The sequence below is a fragment of the Haliotis rubra genome, unplaced genomic scaffold (genome assembly GCF_003918875.1).
Source record: "Haliotis rubra isolate DU_JTF1 unplaced genomic scaffold, ASM391887v1 Scf155, whole genome shotgun sequence".
Taxonomy (NCBI): Eukaryota; Metazoa; Mollusca; class Gastropoda; order Lepetellida; family Haliotidae; genus Haliotis; species Haliotis rubra.
In genome coordinates, this window is record NW_025765503.1 from 763,245 (window position 1) to 780,678 (window position 17,434).

Genomic DNA, 17,434 nt, shown 5'->3' on the forward strand with positions numbered 1-17,434 from the left:
TAAAGGGCTTCTTTTATCAAGCCGCCTTGGAGCCGTGTTGGCTTATATTGAAGTATAGGAATTACAATCATCTTACCACAAAGACCTTTTGTGGAACAAGCGCAGTAATCTAGGAGCTGGATTCACTTTTACACTGTTTGAATGATGTAATAATTTGTTATTTATCATCATGTACGTCTTATATCCACATTAACGCGTTTGCTCGCGAGGCCAGAGACCTGGGTTCGATTCCCCACATGGGTATAATGTGTAAAGCCCATTTCTGGTATCTCCTGCCGTCATGTTGCTGGAATATTGCTTAAAGCGACGTAAAACCAAACTCAATCACTCTTACATCCACACGTACAAAGTTCACAAGTTACTATACATATTCTCCTGAATGTTATATTGTATGATACAGACAAACTAAACTAAAGATCCCTTGTGGCCTAACACTTACCCCAATATTTCCCCCCGAGTGAAGATCCCAGGTTGATCATAACTCTAGATGTATTTCCCTGATAATTCCCTTACCTGGATCAACACCGGGCTAAATAAACAGTAATGTAGAGGGACTATTACAGAGCCTTGAGGCTGAGTTGGGTGTGAGATGTAACACCTGATCTCCTGTCACCAGCATACCTGTACTATCTGTTCCTCGTGTCACACTAACCTCCATGTTGACATTGTGCTGCCCTGGTGTTCGAATATAGGCTCTGCATGGTCCAACAATCACCTGTATAAGATACACACGTCCCAACTGTAAGGATTTTGGCGAAATTGCGATCGTTTGATCCAGATTTCACCATGAATACATGACACGGTTTTATGGATAGCAACTTCATTTTATTCTTTGCACAACATTTCAGAGCTAATTCTTGCTCCTTCATCAGGTGTTTCAGAGCTAATTCTTGCTCCTTCATCAGGTGTTTCAGAGCTAATTCTTGCTCCTTCATCAGGTGTTTCAGAGCTAATTCTTGCTCCTTCATCAGGTGTTTCAGAGCTAATTCTTGCTCCTTCATCAGGTGTTTCAGAGCTAATTCTTGCTCCTTCATCAGGTGTTTCAGAGCTAATTCTTGCTCCTTCATCAGGTGTTTCAGAGCTAATTCTTGCTCCTTCATCAGGTGTTCCAGGTGTTATCCACACAAATGTTTCATGTATACATGTTCGTCCAACTTCTAAATGCCTTTCAAAAGCCAGATTTCACCGATGTAATTAAGTGAAATATTTTACAAATGTTTACAATTAACATTCAAATAATAAAGGCTTCTTTCATCTCATCATGAGGAGCGAGTTGGTTGATAAAATATGCAGGGTTCATATATTTTTATCGAAACAGTCACTGTATTGGTGTTTTAGATTTTGGGGTGAAATTGCTCATTTTCAAACGCAATTGATCACGCATATTTCTTGTTGAATGAAAATCTTAAACATGATATTTATCAGTGTAAAATCAGCCTCAACTTCTCCATCCCAAGCAGTGTTACAAGGACATGCTACCCAGACCATAAATAGAATGAAATTCTACAAGCTCAGGTATACCTCAACAGAAACTGAAACCCTGTGTACACATCATATATGAAAGGTTTTAATGACAACGTATTTAAAAACTGTGTAAATGAACCTGATTACGCAGATAGGAAAAGTAACACCAAATCAATGGTCAACTGTAATAGAATTCAGGGTATCATTATTTCTAGGTTCAGTGTTTTGTGATATCTTCCTACCAGTGATTTATAGCTTTGCTCCTAGAGTTGCCACTGTTGACGTCATAGTGGAATTACCTGCTGTAGTACTACTGTATATGGTTGCTATTGATCAATGGAACTTTGAGCTGGCATGGCGCTTTGATGATGCTGGAGTGACTGTCCCTGGATATCTGCAAGTGTTGGATGATTACGTCATGTGTCAGCACATTGTATATGTTCAGTATATCTTCAATATATCATACTACAGTAATCTCCTTTGTGATCGTGAAGGTCCGTGTTTGAACTGATTTTCAGTTAACTCATGCTTGTCGCAAGAGGCGACTAACGGGTTCGGGTGGTCAGGCTCTCTGACTGGGTTGACACATGTGTTGATGACATGTATGTCATCATATCCCAATCCCGTAGATCGATGCTCATGCTGTTGATCCCTGGATTGTCTGGTCCAGACTTGATTATTTACAGACCACTGCCATAGAGCTGGAATGTTTCTGAGTATGGCCTAAACTAAACTTACTCACTCACTCACTAATCTTCTTTGTAAAGACACCATGACATTTTGTCAATAAGCCATTGGAAGTTATTTTTTAACTTTATGGTATTTTTGTAGTCCATGTGCGAAGAAGCAAGAAGTAAACACATATAAATGCAAGAAGAAATATATCAAACACTTCATATAAACTTATGTTTTCTGCACCAATTAAAAAAGATATATAAATAAAATACATTTTCAAGGAAAGACAGTTTTATTTGTATTAAAAGATATGAATGAATTATGGATGGCTTGACTGTAAACGAGAAAAACAATCTGGTCTTGCCATTGTATACAATATTTATATATATATCTGTCTAAACATGCTTATCTTGTTGCTTTGTTTATAAAGTACTTGGATCACTGGAAACACAACCCTCTGTTTGTAGATGACAGATAGAATGGATATATAATGCTGCAGTTACACTAGATAAACAGTTGAAGCATTGTTTGCTATTGAAGAAACGAATACTTGTGTAAGCAATATCTCACTGGGAACTGTACAACATAAATAGGCTGACGATTGCTAATAGAGAAATAATATGTTATTATTAACTCATTATCACCGAAACTGTTGGTTGACCTGAGTCGAGCAGATGATATGCAAGATGTAAATGAAATAAGTGGGATGGAGAATTGGATGGATTTCTTTATGCAAAGTATTGTATCCGATATGCATAAGGAAAAAAAGAATCATACAAATAATGTGTCTAGGTTGAACGAATTTATGTAAATACTGAGAGTTATTCATACCACCACACAACAGGGAATATTGTAGTTATATTTGGGGACTGACCTTTTTCTTTGAAACATCCGTTTGACACATCAAAGTTGGACAGTGTTGTTTGACTGTTTGTCTATTCTTATAAGAAATATTACCATATTTGCCGAGATATCCACTAATGTATACTAGCCATATAAAGAAACTGTGCATTGTCAAAATATTATCCCAGTTGATAAGTATGATAACAATGTCAAAGGTACATATAAACTTTAATGGAGGGATCATGAGACCATAACAAGTCGGGAGAATTTCAATTGAAAAGTCAATCACAATGACGTCACGAGTCCACAAGCGGGACAAGGGTCAAACGACCATGTCACAAGCTCAATAACAGGTATATCCACCATCGGCATTGAGAACAGCAGTGCATCGACGACGCATAGAATTACAGAATTGTGTTACTTATATGGTGTGAAAGGAAGTATATTTAGGTTTCAAGGTCACAAACATCTTTTGTGGATGCAATGTCGTAATATACCATAAGGAAGCTGGCTGTCCAGAGTTTCTTGTTGTGTTTATAATAACAAGAAGTACATGCAGTTGATCTCTTTTTAAACCCAGGATCAGTCTTTGAATTACACTGAATTCTAGACTCTAGTTCAACTCTGGTAGCAAACAGGATCTGATGTGTGCACCTTTCAATCATTTAAAGATTTGCTTTGTATGAAGTGATTTATATCAGCTTGACATCTGTTGTCAAGCTTATGGTTTGTTGTCTGGGTGTAAGACTTGTCTTCCTCACAGCTCTAATCTAGTGTCATCATTCTTCATAAACTTGACCTTTGACAAGATGAAGACATCCTGATTCTACATCCGTCCTGTCCCTGCATTGTTGTCATGTGACTTCTTCCAGCCTGGGTCTCTCTCGTGGTCTCCATCAGACAGATCTGAGACTTTGTGACTTCTTCTCTTTCAGGGACTCCTGTCTCTCAATGAGTTGTCTACTTTCTATCAGTTTCCTTTGTGTCTTCCATCTGTCTACTTGAGTATATGGCTAAGGGTCTCATTTGTATCTTCTTTTGATGGTATGTCTACTTGAGTACATTGCAAAGGGTCTCCTGTCAATCAACTTGGGGTCCATGTCCCATTTATGTCATCCATTGAAGATCTGTCTTCTTCCATCTGTCTTCCTCTGTAGACAGGGGCCTATCTTCTTCCTATCTCTTTCTCTCCTTGTTTCTGTTTTCCTTTGAAGGTTGACTTTGGTCATCCAGCTCCATCTGTGTTGGCCACTATATGTCTAGACCAACTTCTGTGCATGTATGTATCTGAGTATGTCTGTTGCCATTCTCAGACATGCCTCTTGTTGGTTTACATACTGTGACATGGAGGGCGATGGGGTAGAATAGTGGTTAGAGTGTTTGCTCTTACAGCGAAGTCCCGGGTTCGATTCCCGACATGGGCACAATGCGTGAAGCCCATTTCTGGTGTCCCCACCGTGATATTGCTGGAATATTGCTAAAAGCGGCATAAAAATAAACTCACTCACTGTGACATGGATACATTGCCAAAACCTCTACTCCTACCTCTTCTTCATCACCACAGGCTGGATGTCCTGAAAACACGTTCATCTTGAAGCACCAACTCTCCCTCCCAGACTATGTTTGATTGGATTATGGTACATTATGGGATTATTGGAGGGTCTTGGAATGTTATCTGTTAAAGTAACATTCTCATATAGCCTGTGCTTGTATAGTAGGTGGAGTATATTGATTTATACATTCAAGAGCAGTACTCGGTCTATTTGTCCTTGACACAGTCACACAGAACATTGAATCGTACCCGCTTCTGCTGGCAGTATATTACGTGACAGCTGTGTGTATGTACTAAGTACGGAGCTGGCTTTATCAGGCTTAGCCGTGATGAGGACACAATTAATTACATCACTCTTATCAATAATTGATTGTCTGGTACGCTATCAGAGAGAAGTGGATTGTGTGCGTTACAGCACGAATCTCTGTGGTGTTTCAGCTGAAGCAGGGTCTTACTGGATGCAAAATGTTTGTTCCTATTTTCATGAAAACTAATTATAATGAAATGGTTGCGGATAATATCCGCTGTTGGTCCCACTATGGATGGTGGACTGTTTAAAACTAATTTGATAGAGGCACATGATTTTTATGATATTCTGTTCTGAAATACAGCAAATGTTTGGACAGAATAATTTGTCTAATCAGATTCTAAGTCTTAAGTCCAGATTCACTGAAGGCCATCCCCATCTGTTGTCAGCAGTAGGCAGGACACATACTTTGTACTTTATTTACTGCAGTACAGTGGTCAAGCTGGCTCACAAATCATCATACCAAGAACCCCAAATATTTATGACCATGAGTCTCCAGGCATCACAGATATGACTAAAGTAGATTGGCCGTGACTGATCTTCTTGACAGACCTCAGTGAAGCCTGCAGTAGAGGACATTCACTGATTTATCAATTTGTTTACATGGGCATTCCGGGCATTGTTATTGTTCTCTTTTTGTGTTACCGTAGTCACAGTAATGGAAGTAACATTTCCTGCAATAGTTACTAGGCAACTATATGAAATTCAGCTCTGCTATATTTTGTGAAACAATCTCTACATTTTCAGATTTGTAAAGATAACCTATATAGGTCAAGAAGTTTTAGGGGAAATTATTGAAGCAGGATGCTTAATATGGAAAATACGGTAGGCATGAATATTTACTGGAAATTTGTGATATCTTACAGACAGGTGTGGTGTAGATGGAATATTGCTGACTTGCATTTAACATCAGACATTCACTTAGTAATCGGACCTGAAAGAGTGAATGAATTGTCCTCTGATGCTGAAAACTACGGGTTGATGTCCGGCAGTAATACATTCCAGATTGTTTATTTAGCTGTTGAGGTCGTTTGTTTTTCCACTCGAATGTGTAGAATACGAAATGAGTTACACAAACTGATGAGTTTTCAGGCAGTAAAAGACTGGATGGTATTTGTTACTTTCTCTTATTTATTTCGAGTAATATATTTTTTACTGCTGTGTTTGTGTTATAGTGGTAGTAAGTAGAAATGAGTAATTTCCTGGGCAAAAATGTGTCTGAAATACTGCTGATATAGCCGTAATTTGGGGTATGTTAGGTAAAGTTTAGACTAACAGCTCGTCTCTCAAATGAACATATAATACAGAAAATAAAAGTTTTTAAATTAAAATTGTAAATACAATTAAAAGGAGCCCAGGGACTTTCTTCATCCTGAAGCTGTGGAAATCTAGACTTGCATGGGTTTCTAGACTGTACGAGACTAGGTAATGGGCTGTTTTCTTGGATATTATGATACCGATTTTGTTAACTATTGTTGCTTTTTTCTTCAGGGTCTGTACGATAGACTAGGTAATGTTAGAAATACCCCCCAACTGTTCAGGCCTACAAGTGTCTGGATTATTATGATACCGATTTTGTTAACTATTGTTGCTTAATTTTGAAATCAGAAAATAAACGTCATAATAAGCATCTGTTCTGATTATGTTCAAGAGGAGCTTGGTAAATTATCCTGTATTATCACGATACAGATGATCTTTTACCACAGTACACAACCTTGAATTGGTGGAAATAGTTCAGGCATCTGTTCCTCAAAGGGATTGTAGCTCAGTGGTGATCAAAACTTCTATTCATTAACAAAGACTTATGATGGTCGAAATGTAAACTAACGCTTAGTCTCTGAATATAAATAATTTTGATAGTAACAAAAAACCCATCAAAATTGAAAGGGAGACCTACTGAGATGGGAGATTCAGAACCTGGGGAAATCTAGACTTGCTTCATTTAGGGCTTTAGCATTGCAGGGAGGTCTAGGTTGTAGTGAAAATAATGTGCTTCAGAGACTGTGAGACAGAATAGGTGAACTACTACTATCATTTGTTGAACGGGGTCCTTATGCCTCAGATTTTAATAGTACATATCTGTTGTCAGCAGATGGGGTCAGTCGTTGATCCCTGAAAATGTAACTGCCATTTGAGTAATAATAATTCTCTGGTTCCAGATTTATGAAGCCAGACACATAATTTTGTCAGGTTCAGTGTCACTTGACTCTCTGATGTTGAAGCTAGTGTGAAGCTCTGGTTTATGTAGCAATTATACCGTCACCTAAATGACAGTGCATCTGGCCAGTGTTATTATCTTTCACCTTGTTGTTGCATCATGTGATTAATGATACACGGGACATAATAATATATATTCCCTACTTGAACCTGCTTCATTTGGTAATCCTAGCAGATTTTATGTTTCAGTTGAATTGAATAAAAACTAATAGAGTGAGTGAGTGAGTTTAGTTTTACGCAGCTGTTAGGCAAATATTTCAGCATTATCATGGTAGAGGGCACCAGAAATGGGCTTCACACATTGTATCCATATGGGGAATCCAACCTGGGCCCTCGTGTGATGAGTGAACGCTTAAACCACAAGACTACCCTACCACCCCTAAACTAATAGATGTGATGTAACAAAGTCTCCATGTGTCAGGGTTTTACGCGACCCGCAAATGTGCGTCCAGTATGCACAAATGTAGAGAATGGACGCAGAAAAAATTCACTGCATCCAGACGGATGCACAATATCATTCACTGTTCCCACAACACATCTATGACTCTGCCAAGTGTTTGGTTTCTTTCAGAGCAGTTACATGCATCATTTCACCTATCAGGCCACATGATCAATGATTCATTACAGGCTCTGAAGAAATCATCAAAACCTTCAGTTCTCTACACCATTACTTACAGACTATCTTCGTAATGCCTGCAAGGACCCTAAAAACTAATAATTAGGAGTCCATGTTTGTAAGTCGAGGTAAAACCCTGATACTAAACATATTTTATTGTATTCCTTGTTGATTGAAGGGTAAATGTATGTTTCTTGAGATAAGCTCTCCTCGTGAGATTATGTGAGTTATGAATACAAGAAGGTAAGAGTGTTATCGTAAGACATACCCTCCAGCTGAAAGTTCATAGGGATCACCGGTAGATCAGGCTACAGCATTCCTGTATGTGACCTACCTGGCTACTTGTGTTCAAAGTGATCTCAGCGATAAGGGCATTGTTACACCCATACCTTTAATCATTGACATACAACAAAAGTTGTTCTGTACAACGTAGCCCAACAAATAACCCTGCAAATTATTCTGACGGAGAAAGTTATTACTTTTAAATATTAATTGAGGAGAAAAATTTAGCTTAGACTCAGTTTCACAAAATTATGTTTAAGGCAACCTATTGGCTAGTGGAACAATTTGAATGAGTGAGTGAGAGTGATTTTTGGGGATGTTTCAGTGTGTTATCATTATTTGAGCTGGAAGTTTTTTACCGCTTTTAGCTCCAGGTTATTGCCCATTCTTGTATATCCACCCCTCCATGATATGCAGGTCAAAACGAATGACAATAACTATAGAACTAGTATAGATATAGAAAGAAGTGGATGTTCCTTGAAGTTTTATAAATAATACACCTAATATCGAATCGCCAAGTGGTTGCTCAAGTCTGTCTGTGAGTTTTGTTTGTTGTTTAATGCTGCACTCAGCGATATTCCAACTATATGCTGTTGATCACTGGATTGTCTGGTTCAATGCTGCCATATAGCTGGAATATTGCTGAATGTGACGTAACACTAAACACATTCACTTCCTGGTTGGCTATGAATACCAGATTCTGCATATTGCCTTGAAAGTTTACGTATTTCTCCTGCCCTACAATATCCCATCTTTGTTATGTGAAATTTGAAAACAATGATTCAGTGTTGTGATTCACCTACAAAAAGGGCGGGAATATGAACATGTGAAACAAAAGTACTGTATCCTGATACAAATTGTATCACATCCATACTATCAAGATACATCTTGTATCGTGGTCTCATGCAGCATTGTTAAAACTCATTTCTCACGTCATCACTGGTGTCCCCGCTATTGCTCACTCACTCATTGCTGGAATCACTCACTCACTCACTCACTCACTCACTCACTCACTCACTCACTCACTCACTCACTCACTCACTCATTCACTCATGCATCATTATACCTCGACTCACCAGCTTACCATAAGGTGAGTTTTAGACCCACACAACATAAAACCAAACGGTGTCAGTCAACAAATGGTGGCATTCCACCACAAATGCCATCTGCAGCTGATAATTGCAAGAAGGATGCTGAGACAAGATGAAGCTCCCAGTCCGTCTGCTTGTGTGTGACTTCCCCAGGACTTCTGTAAACAGCTACAGTTTGTTTTCAAACTTGATCAAGTAGAGACTTCACCCTGTCCCATTTCTCACTAGCTGGAGCTACCACACATGGATTGACCTGGATCTTGACCTGAAGACTCTCAGACATAATGTTTTGGGATGCAAGAAATAACCATGGATTCCTGTGTTGGCAACATGTGACCCAAGACATGATTGCAAAGAATTTTGCTGATGTATCAGATGGGGATTTCAATGTTAATTAATGAAAAACAGTCACTGTTAATCTAAGTTCATTCTTTCAGAATAGTAACATCAGTGGAGTAAAATGCAGAGCACAATGTTGTGATCATTTGTGATTTTGACAGCCATGTTTTCTGCATCTGAAGTGCCTCATAATGTTAACTATTTTGGGCAAAGTGTAGGTATGGAATGGATTTTAGACTGGAGTTTGGATTGGAATACTTGAATGGAATTTGGAATGGGAAGGTTATCATATTATATTATCAACTGTGAAATACCTTATCCAATTTATTGTATATACACTTAGTATATATACTCATTGATGTATCTTGTTTGTTACAATTCATCTGACGAAGGGGCAAGGAATAGCCCAGAAACATTGTGATATACAATAAAGAAGAAGTTGTCATCCATAATATTTGTGTTTTACCTTACACTATGACACTATTTTCATCCACCCTCAGTTTGGACGAAAAATGGTGTTGAGTAAAACCCTTACCATAATGTGACTTTCTAAATGAATATATCAGGCTGTGTTTATAAACATGGGTTTATTCTTGTAGAGGGTTTGGACTTCGGGTAATACCAGATGTTGTCTGTAAATAACTAGGGGTGACAGTGGTCTCCTTGTGTTGTCGTCTGCGATATCTGTCTGTGTCAGGTGTCAGTGTCGCTGACTCCAAGAGAAAGTAGTTCTTGTTTTAAAATCACAGAATGTGTAAATAAGTGCTGCTACTTGAATTCATTAGAGAACTTGAAGAAGATAAACTTTTAAGAAGTCTCGAGTAGGGGTTCAAAACCTCATTTAACTGAGAAGATTTTGCCAGGAACAATATCTTTGATATTACACCAGTACCTCATTTAACCAATTTTAAACCATGAATTTTTGGGTTATCATTCAAGATAAAAAGACAGCTGTCAATAATGAATATTTTCAAAGACAAATTCAGATATGATTTCAATGTTTGAATGGAATTCATTGACATGTATAATTTCCCCATCCTTTCACTACTAGTCCCACTTGCGACTATTCTTGTCGTAAGACTAAGAGGCAACTAACAGGATCGGGTGGTCAGGCTCGCTGACTTGGTTGACACATGTCATCGGTTCCCAATTGCTCAGATCGATGCTCATGCTGTTGATCACTGGATTGTCTGGTCCAGACTCGATTATTTACAGACTACCGCCATATAGCTGGAATATTGCTGAGTGCGGCGTAAAACTAAGCTCACTCACTCACTCTAGTCCTACTTCCACAAATATATCTTGGCGCTATGACTACCTCAAGTATATGTTAGGGTGTAGAAGTCACAACCATCTGCAGCTTTAAGATCACTGGAGCAGTGGGGTAGCCTAATGGTTAAAGTGTCTGCTCATCAAGCAGAAGACCCGGGTTCAGTTCACCACATGGGTACAATGTGTAACACCCATTTCTGGTGTCCCCTGCTGTGATATTGCTGGAATATTGCTAAAAGTGGTTCGTAAAACCATACTCGTGACTCTAAAGCGGCTTAAAACACTTTGTGCAAGTGGGCCCTAGTCTCCAATGAGACTTCCCTGTATCATCTCCATGCCTTCATCCCCCTGTGTCCCCATGATGACCCTGGTCATGCTAGTTGAAGAAACTGAAAGACTAGTGATACTATCAGCCTGCAGACACATTAAACATGCTTAATGGGGCTTGTAGACTTGTAATGAATGGTACATAGCATTGACTAGTGATATAGTATCTTTACAATGGTGCAGACAAGGTCAATGGGGCTGTTAGACTTACAATGTACATGTATATAGTATCGACAGGTTATGATTCACATTGTGAGAGTAGTACGCCAGTGTTACGCAGGCTGTGTCAAACAATTGAGTGGCAATACATTGTCATAAGGAGGCCATGTACTTCCTTCTCTAAGTGAACACTTCCTCCCTCGCCCTCGTAACCACACGGCAATACGATTGTATGCACCCCAGGTTCCGTCACAACAGATAGGCCCACATGTCTGTAGGCAACCTGCCTACACCTAGTGTGTTAAATGAGCTGACCTGATTTCTTTAGGGAGAAAAGCAATACCATGCATTACAATGACACATGATCCATTACATGCGACAAACACACAATAACACAGTGGAGGTTGTTTATGGCGGGTATTACCTGATTTGTTTGTTAACTGGTTGGAATGCTTATCACTGTGTGATCTCGCGTACACATAAACTTGTTGATGAGGAGATAGCAGTGCCTGTATTGTGTTTGTAACAAGCTGATAAGGGGAGTGGCTTTTAGGAAAGGATACTGACAGGAATTGGACATTCATTTTGAAGTTTTAGACAGGCGTGGTTCAGGTTTCATGGTATTGATGAAGCCATCACTTGTTACTAAAAGGTTACTGATTGTTGTTCTGAGTATTTGTGATTTTAAATAACATTTATTTCAAGGTCACCTGTAATTTAATAATTTTGTCTGTTAGGTTAAGCCCTGATTTATTATTAATTCCTTAAACATCAGTCATGTTTGTTGAACCTATAGTGGGGAGTTATCTTTCCTTGCCCAATTTAAGCGGCCATTATGAGGAAATTTGATGAAGATGAGATTTTTCACTCTGATGTGATAGAATAATGCAGAGGTCAGTGAGTGAGTATGGTTTTGCGCCGTTTTTTAGCAATACTCCAGCAATATCATGGCGTGGACAGCAGAAATCAGTTCAACACCTTGTACCCATTTGGGGAATTTTTGAACCCTAGTGTTTGGGTTGACAAGTGAACGCTTTATCCACTAGACTACCCCACTGACCCTCTATGCCAGAAGGCCTCAGTATCGGTCAACAGGATGTCATGTCAGATGAACTTTTTTGATCAGCTAATCGATCTCTATGTGAGGGAACAGAGCATTCATACAAAGCATTTGCAAAATTATTCATGCTTTTATGTTGCTGTTGATATTTTATACCTCCTGTCATTTCTGAGTGCCATTGTATCTGCACCAAAAAGTTATAACAATTAAGGGTATGTTGTTTTCTGTGTGGTTTTCCTGTGTTGAGATTGAAATTCAGAATGCAGGTGCATAAGAAATGTGTCAATCTGTGACAGTCAATCTGTGACAGTCCTCTTACCTCACAGTTTAGCCACTGTAATATGGTATAAATATGTTGACTGGGGCATTGAACTGCAGACAAATGTTGTGAATAGATGAAGGATTATTCGTCTTTCTTGTAACAAGAAAGGAAGTTTAATGATAAACTAGTAACTAAATAGATACATGATCTATCAGAGCTAGGGCAGTTTTCCCAAGGATAGTTCTGAGATTATTATGTCAAATGTCACTCCTTCATCCTGAACACTAATCAGTGGAAAATTACACTTATCTAATGGTGAAACAGTCAAATGACTGCTTTGATTGTTGTTGCAAAACATTTATTGGAATGCACATTTCTTATTTTTGTTGTATTTTTTTTCCCAAGCAAAACTGCTCTTCAGAGTTAGAACTTAGATATGGCACAAAATCTGTAGTCAGGGATAAGTGAAATCATAGTAATTTGCTGGAAGGGTGTTTTTGACCACATTGTTGTTAATTTCATCAACCATTTGTACCTACTGACTTATGTATTGGTTAACGTCTACACTGAGTTTAAGAAATCAATCACATGAGTGCTGATTAGATATTGATTTAATTAATTCAAATTAATTTGATTAAATTGAATTAATTTAAAATCACTAAATTATATTATAGTATCTCAAATTGAAATTGCAAAGTGTATTTAATTTTCATAGAAGATAACACTTAAAGACGAAGACCGCCAAGCCATGAAGTAGTTCTTTCTTCACAATCGGTGCTTCCAGGTTCAGCAGTGAAAGTCTGAAGCACATGTGCCGTGGGTGTAACGTGTGTGGGTGCTCAGTGGTGGAAATTAAGCCTCTACTAGCCGAACACCTGCTCCCTGTGACATAAGGCATTACACAAAACACTGCACATAAACACACCGAACATGTATATTACAGGGAACATTGTACACCCACACTGGTCATGTATAGAACACTGAGTTTGGGCAAGGTTGTTTAGGTTACATGTCTTCAGCATTGTTGTCTTGCATCAGTTTTTATACCAGGACATATATTTCTAAGTTCTTACCATATATACCACAAATAATAATCATCATGGGTAAACCAGAGTAGTAAGTGTTGATGACTGCATCCCTTGGGATTTTTTCAAATAATTGTACTTACATGTTAAGGTGCATCATTTTTTAGATGTCTCTCAGTAGGATTCTTGTTGAAAGAAAGTACTGTCTTAGGGCTTTCTTTTTGTTATTGTTTTTTTGCATTAAAAGTGATGCAAGAAGAATCTTTTGTCTTTTTTTCCACACCAAGTATACAAACAAATGCAACTGGACACACATTATAATAAATAATAATAATAGGCCATTTATATAGGGCCTTTCCACGTCACAGGGATATGCTCAAAAGCTTCCATTGAATTCATCCCTTTAAAATGTCAGATGTCAACCATTTTATTTAATGGACAGTGTATTCTTCGGATTATTTGAAAACTAGATGCTCAGGATTAAGGGCAATGTCAGCGTTCGAAATACCTGCCTGCCCGACCGCCAGGGACAGGGTATTTTCAACACGGACTGCCAGATTCTCAAATTCCCCTGCCCGACGGTCGGTTTAAAATTTAGACCTGTATGTCAGTAATTTTTGTGGGCAGGTAAGTTTTGGTCAGGACTGGCAAGTTTTACATCTTACCAGCCCTGTGGTCTGGCTGAAATGTTTGGGAGTTTCATACCCTGGCAATGACCAGATCCAGTAAAAATGTTGAAAATGCAAACTTCAGCCCAAATTCTACATCAAGTCGTTTATTAGGTGAACATGAGTGTTTGATATGTTAATCACAGCTTCCTTGTGTGGGTCATCATTTATTACTGGACCAGATTGGAGTTCTTTATTCAAGTCATTGATGAGTATGAAGGCGGTATGAGTATGTACAGAGGCTGGGCTAGGATGTGTATATAGGCCATCCTGTGTCCACATCATCTATATATATATACACCGATGTCTAACTATCTACACAGACAATCTACCTGCCACACCTGTGGGATGGAATGTGACACAGATCTGTCTCATCATCAGCTGGCCTCCAGGTGAAGTTCACCCAATGTAAACATGAACACTGTCCTCGTGTCAGGTCATTACTGATGGCTGTGACTATCTTGGGCTTCCCTGATAATAGTCGACCAGGTCAATGAGGTCACATGGAGTCAAAGGGCAGGAATTTTTGTATTTGTGACTGAGCTTTTACATTTGGGAAAAAATGGAATAAATGCTCATTTCTAATCATGACACACAACACAGGTAAACTGATGACATTGGGATAATGATGGATAAGGGGAAGCCAAGTGGTGAAAGTGTTATTTGTTATGCTGAAGACCTGGGTTCAGTTCCCCACATGGGTACAATGTGTGACACCCATTTCTCGTGTCCGCCATCATGATATTGCTGGATTATTGCTTTAAAGGGCATAAAACCACACACTCACATTGATAGTGTATCGCACAGTCCCTGAACCATATTATTTTCCCATCAACCCAGCCCTTTTTATAATGCTAAAACCCTAAATGAGGCAAATTTAGATTTCCTCAGGTTCTGAATCTGGTCTAGTGGTTCTCAATGGGTCTCCTTTTCAATTTGAAAAGAAATTGTATTTCTGGAAAAATTGGGGTAGTGGGGTAGCCTAAAAGTGGTTAAAGCTTTGGCTCCGTCAAAGACCCGGGTTCGAATCCCCACAAGGGTACAATGTGTGAAGCCCATTTCTGGTGTTCCCCGCCGTGATGTTGCTGGAATATTGCTAAAAGCAGTATAAAACCAAACTCAGTCAGTCAGTCTATCAAAATTATATGTATTCAGAGACTAAGCATTTGTCTATCCCATTGAATACATTGACTGCCATCAATTACTGCTAACTGTGTGTTGTGACTGTCAGTGGTTAGTTATTGCAGTCATGATCGATCCATCCTCAGTGTAACAAAGCCATTAGGACCACCTGGATCTTTGTTCTTGATTTGTTCTAGGATTTGATATAGGCCACATTGTCAGGTCTACAGGCCACTCTGGTCATCAATAACCTATGTATGTGGAAGGCAACAAATGGATGGTCAGTGTGTCAGGAATTACCAAGATTGCTTTGATGGGTTGGTTGGATGTTTAACGCCGCACTCAGCAATATTCCAGCTAATGGCAGTAGTCTGTAAATAATTGAGTCTGGACCAGGCAATCCAGTGATCAACAGTATTAGCATCAATCTACACAATTGGGATACGATGACATGTGTCAACCTAGTCAGCGAGTCTGACCCCCAGATACTGTTAGTCGCCTCTTACGACAAGCATGGGTTACTGAAGACAAATTCTAACCCGGATCTTCATGGATCAAGATCGCGTTGAGTTGTGTTGTGAGTGCAGGACACTCTAATGAATTTTGGGGGTACTTAGCTTTCAAATGGGGGTTCTGAGATGACAACTGTTCCAATAGCCAGTGGACCACTGAATTTGTATGGTGCCTTATCTTAACTTTAGAAAGTGATTTCCTTCCTTGAATTGAAAGTTAGCAACTGGGTGAGGAAAATCTTAAAAGATTGTCAAATAATCAATTGTATTTCTTATCTGAACAAATATCACCTTAATCAGGCTCCATTCTTAGAGGGGCAGTGGGGTAGCCTAGTGGTTACAGCATTCGCTCGTCATGCCGAAGACCTGGGTTTGATTCCCCATGTAGGTGCAGTGTGTGAAGCCCATTTCTAGTGTCCCTCATGGTGATATTGCTGGAATATTGCTAAAAGTGGTGTAAAACTAAACTCACTCACTCCACTCTTAGATTTTATGAATAAGTATGCAATATTTTATGTCCAGTAGACCCTGTTCTACCCTGACTGTATACCATGTTGCTCATAATATCATCCACTGGTTCTGGCTGAGACTTGAATATGTACAGTGCACCATTCTATGGCTGGACTTTCGATGCTCATTCTGGGTTAAAAATTCGCTCACATGGTTTTATAAGGACTTGAAATTTGACTTGATTTCGTTAAAGACTAAGTAAATTGTTTTCTTGCCTAATGATCTTAAGCAGTGGATGGTGATTTCACATGATGGCTTTCTGGGTTAGATGGTGATTAAAGAATCACCTGTGTCGTTCAGTAATGTCATGTAACCACTTCCAGGGGGTATTTCTGTCGTGTTACAGTATTTAGGGCCATGTAGGTCAAAACTTAAGGACGCTGGGGCCTCACGTTAGAGGACTGTAATACCTCTGTCCATGGTAATGGGATTAGCACATGATTAGCAGGTCAAAGGTGTGGGTTTAATCACTTACTTGACCCAACATGTTGACATGGGTTTTAAGTAGATCAAAATTGCTGATTTAGAAGTATTTTGTCTACCTTTCTTATTAAATCTTTACAGCTCCCTGTCCCCATTCTGTATTTCTGTTGATTGCATCTTTGTTTTGTTAGATTGTGAGGATTAAATACTTTGTGAGCAAATGCTGAATGTATACCACTCAGAAGAACTAAGAACAGCTGATCCTCTATTGATACTATAGTTAATCTGTCAAAAATGATTTGTCTAGGATTTCAAGATTACAACTTAAAAAAAATTACAGTTGATCTTTCATGGCATTTCAAAACATCTGTTACAGATTATTTTATGATAATTGTGATAAATAACAATGTGTGAAGCCCTTTTCTGCTGTTCTGTGCTGTTTCTTTGCTGGAATATTTTCTTTGCTGGAATATTGCTGGAATATTGGTAAAGCAGCGTAAAACCTTTCATGTCAGCAGTTAGCATCTTCATGTCGAAGGCCCGGGTTCGATTCGCCACATGGGTACAATGTGTGAAGCCCATTTCTGGTGTTCCCCACCCTGATATTGCTGGAATATTGGTAAAAGCAGCGTAAAACCTGACTCAATCATTTCAAAACCATGATAACATGTTTATCATGTTCACAAAGGAAACTGGGGCAGTAGGGTT

General features: G+C 38.9%; 1 protein-coding gene across 1 annotated transcript in view; it reads left to right on the top strand.

The window, feature by feature from the left end:
• The window catches only part of LOC124270825 (protein diaphanous homolog 2-like), an 89,464-nt gene that overhangs the window by 33,300 nt on the left and 38,730 nt on the right, over nucleotides 1-17,434 (top strand).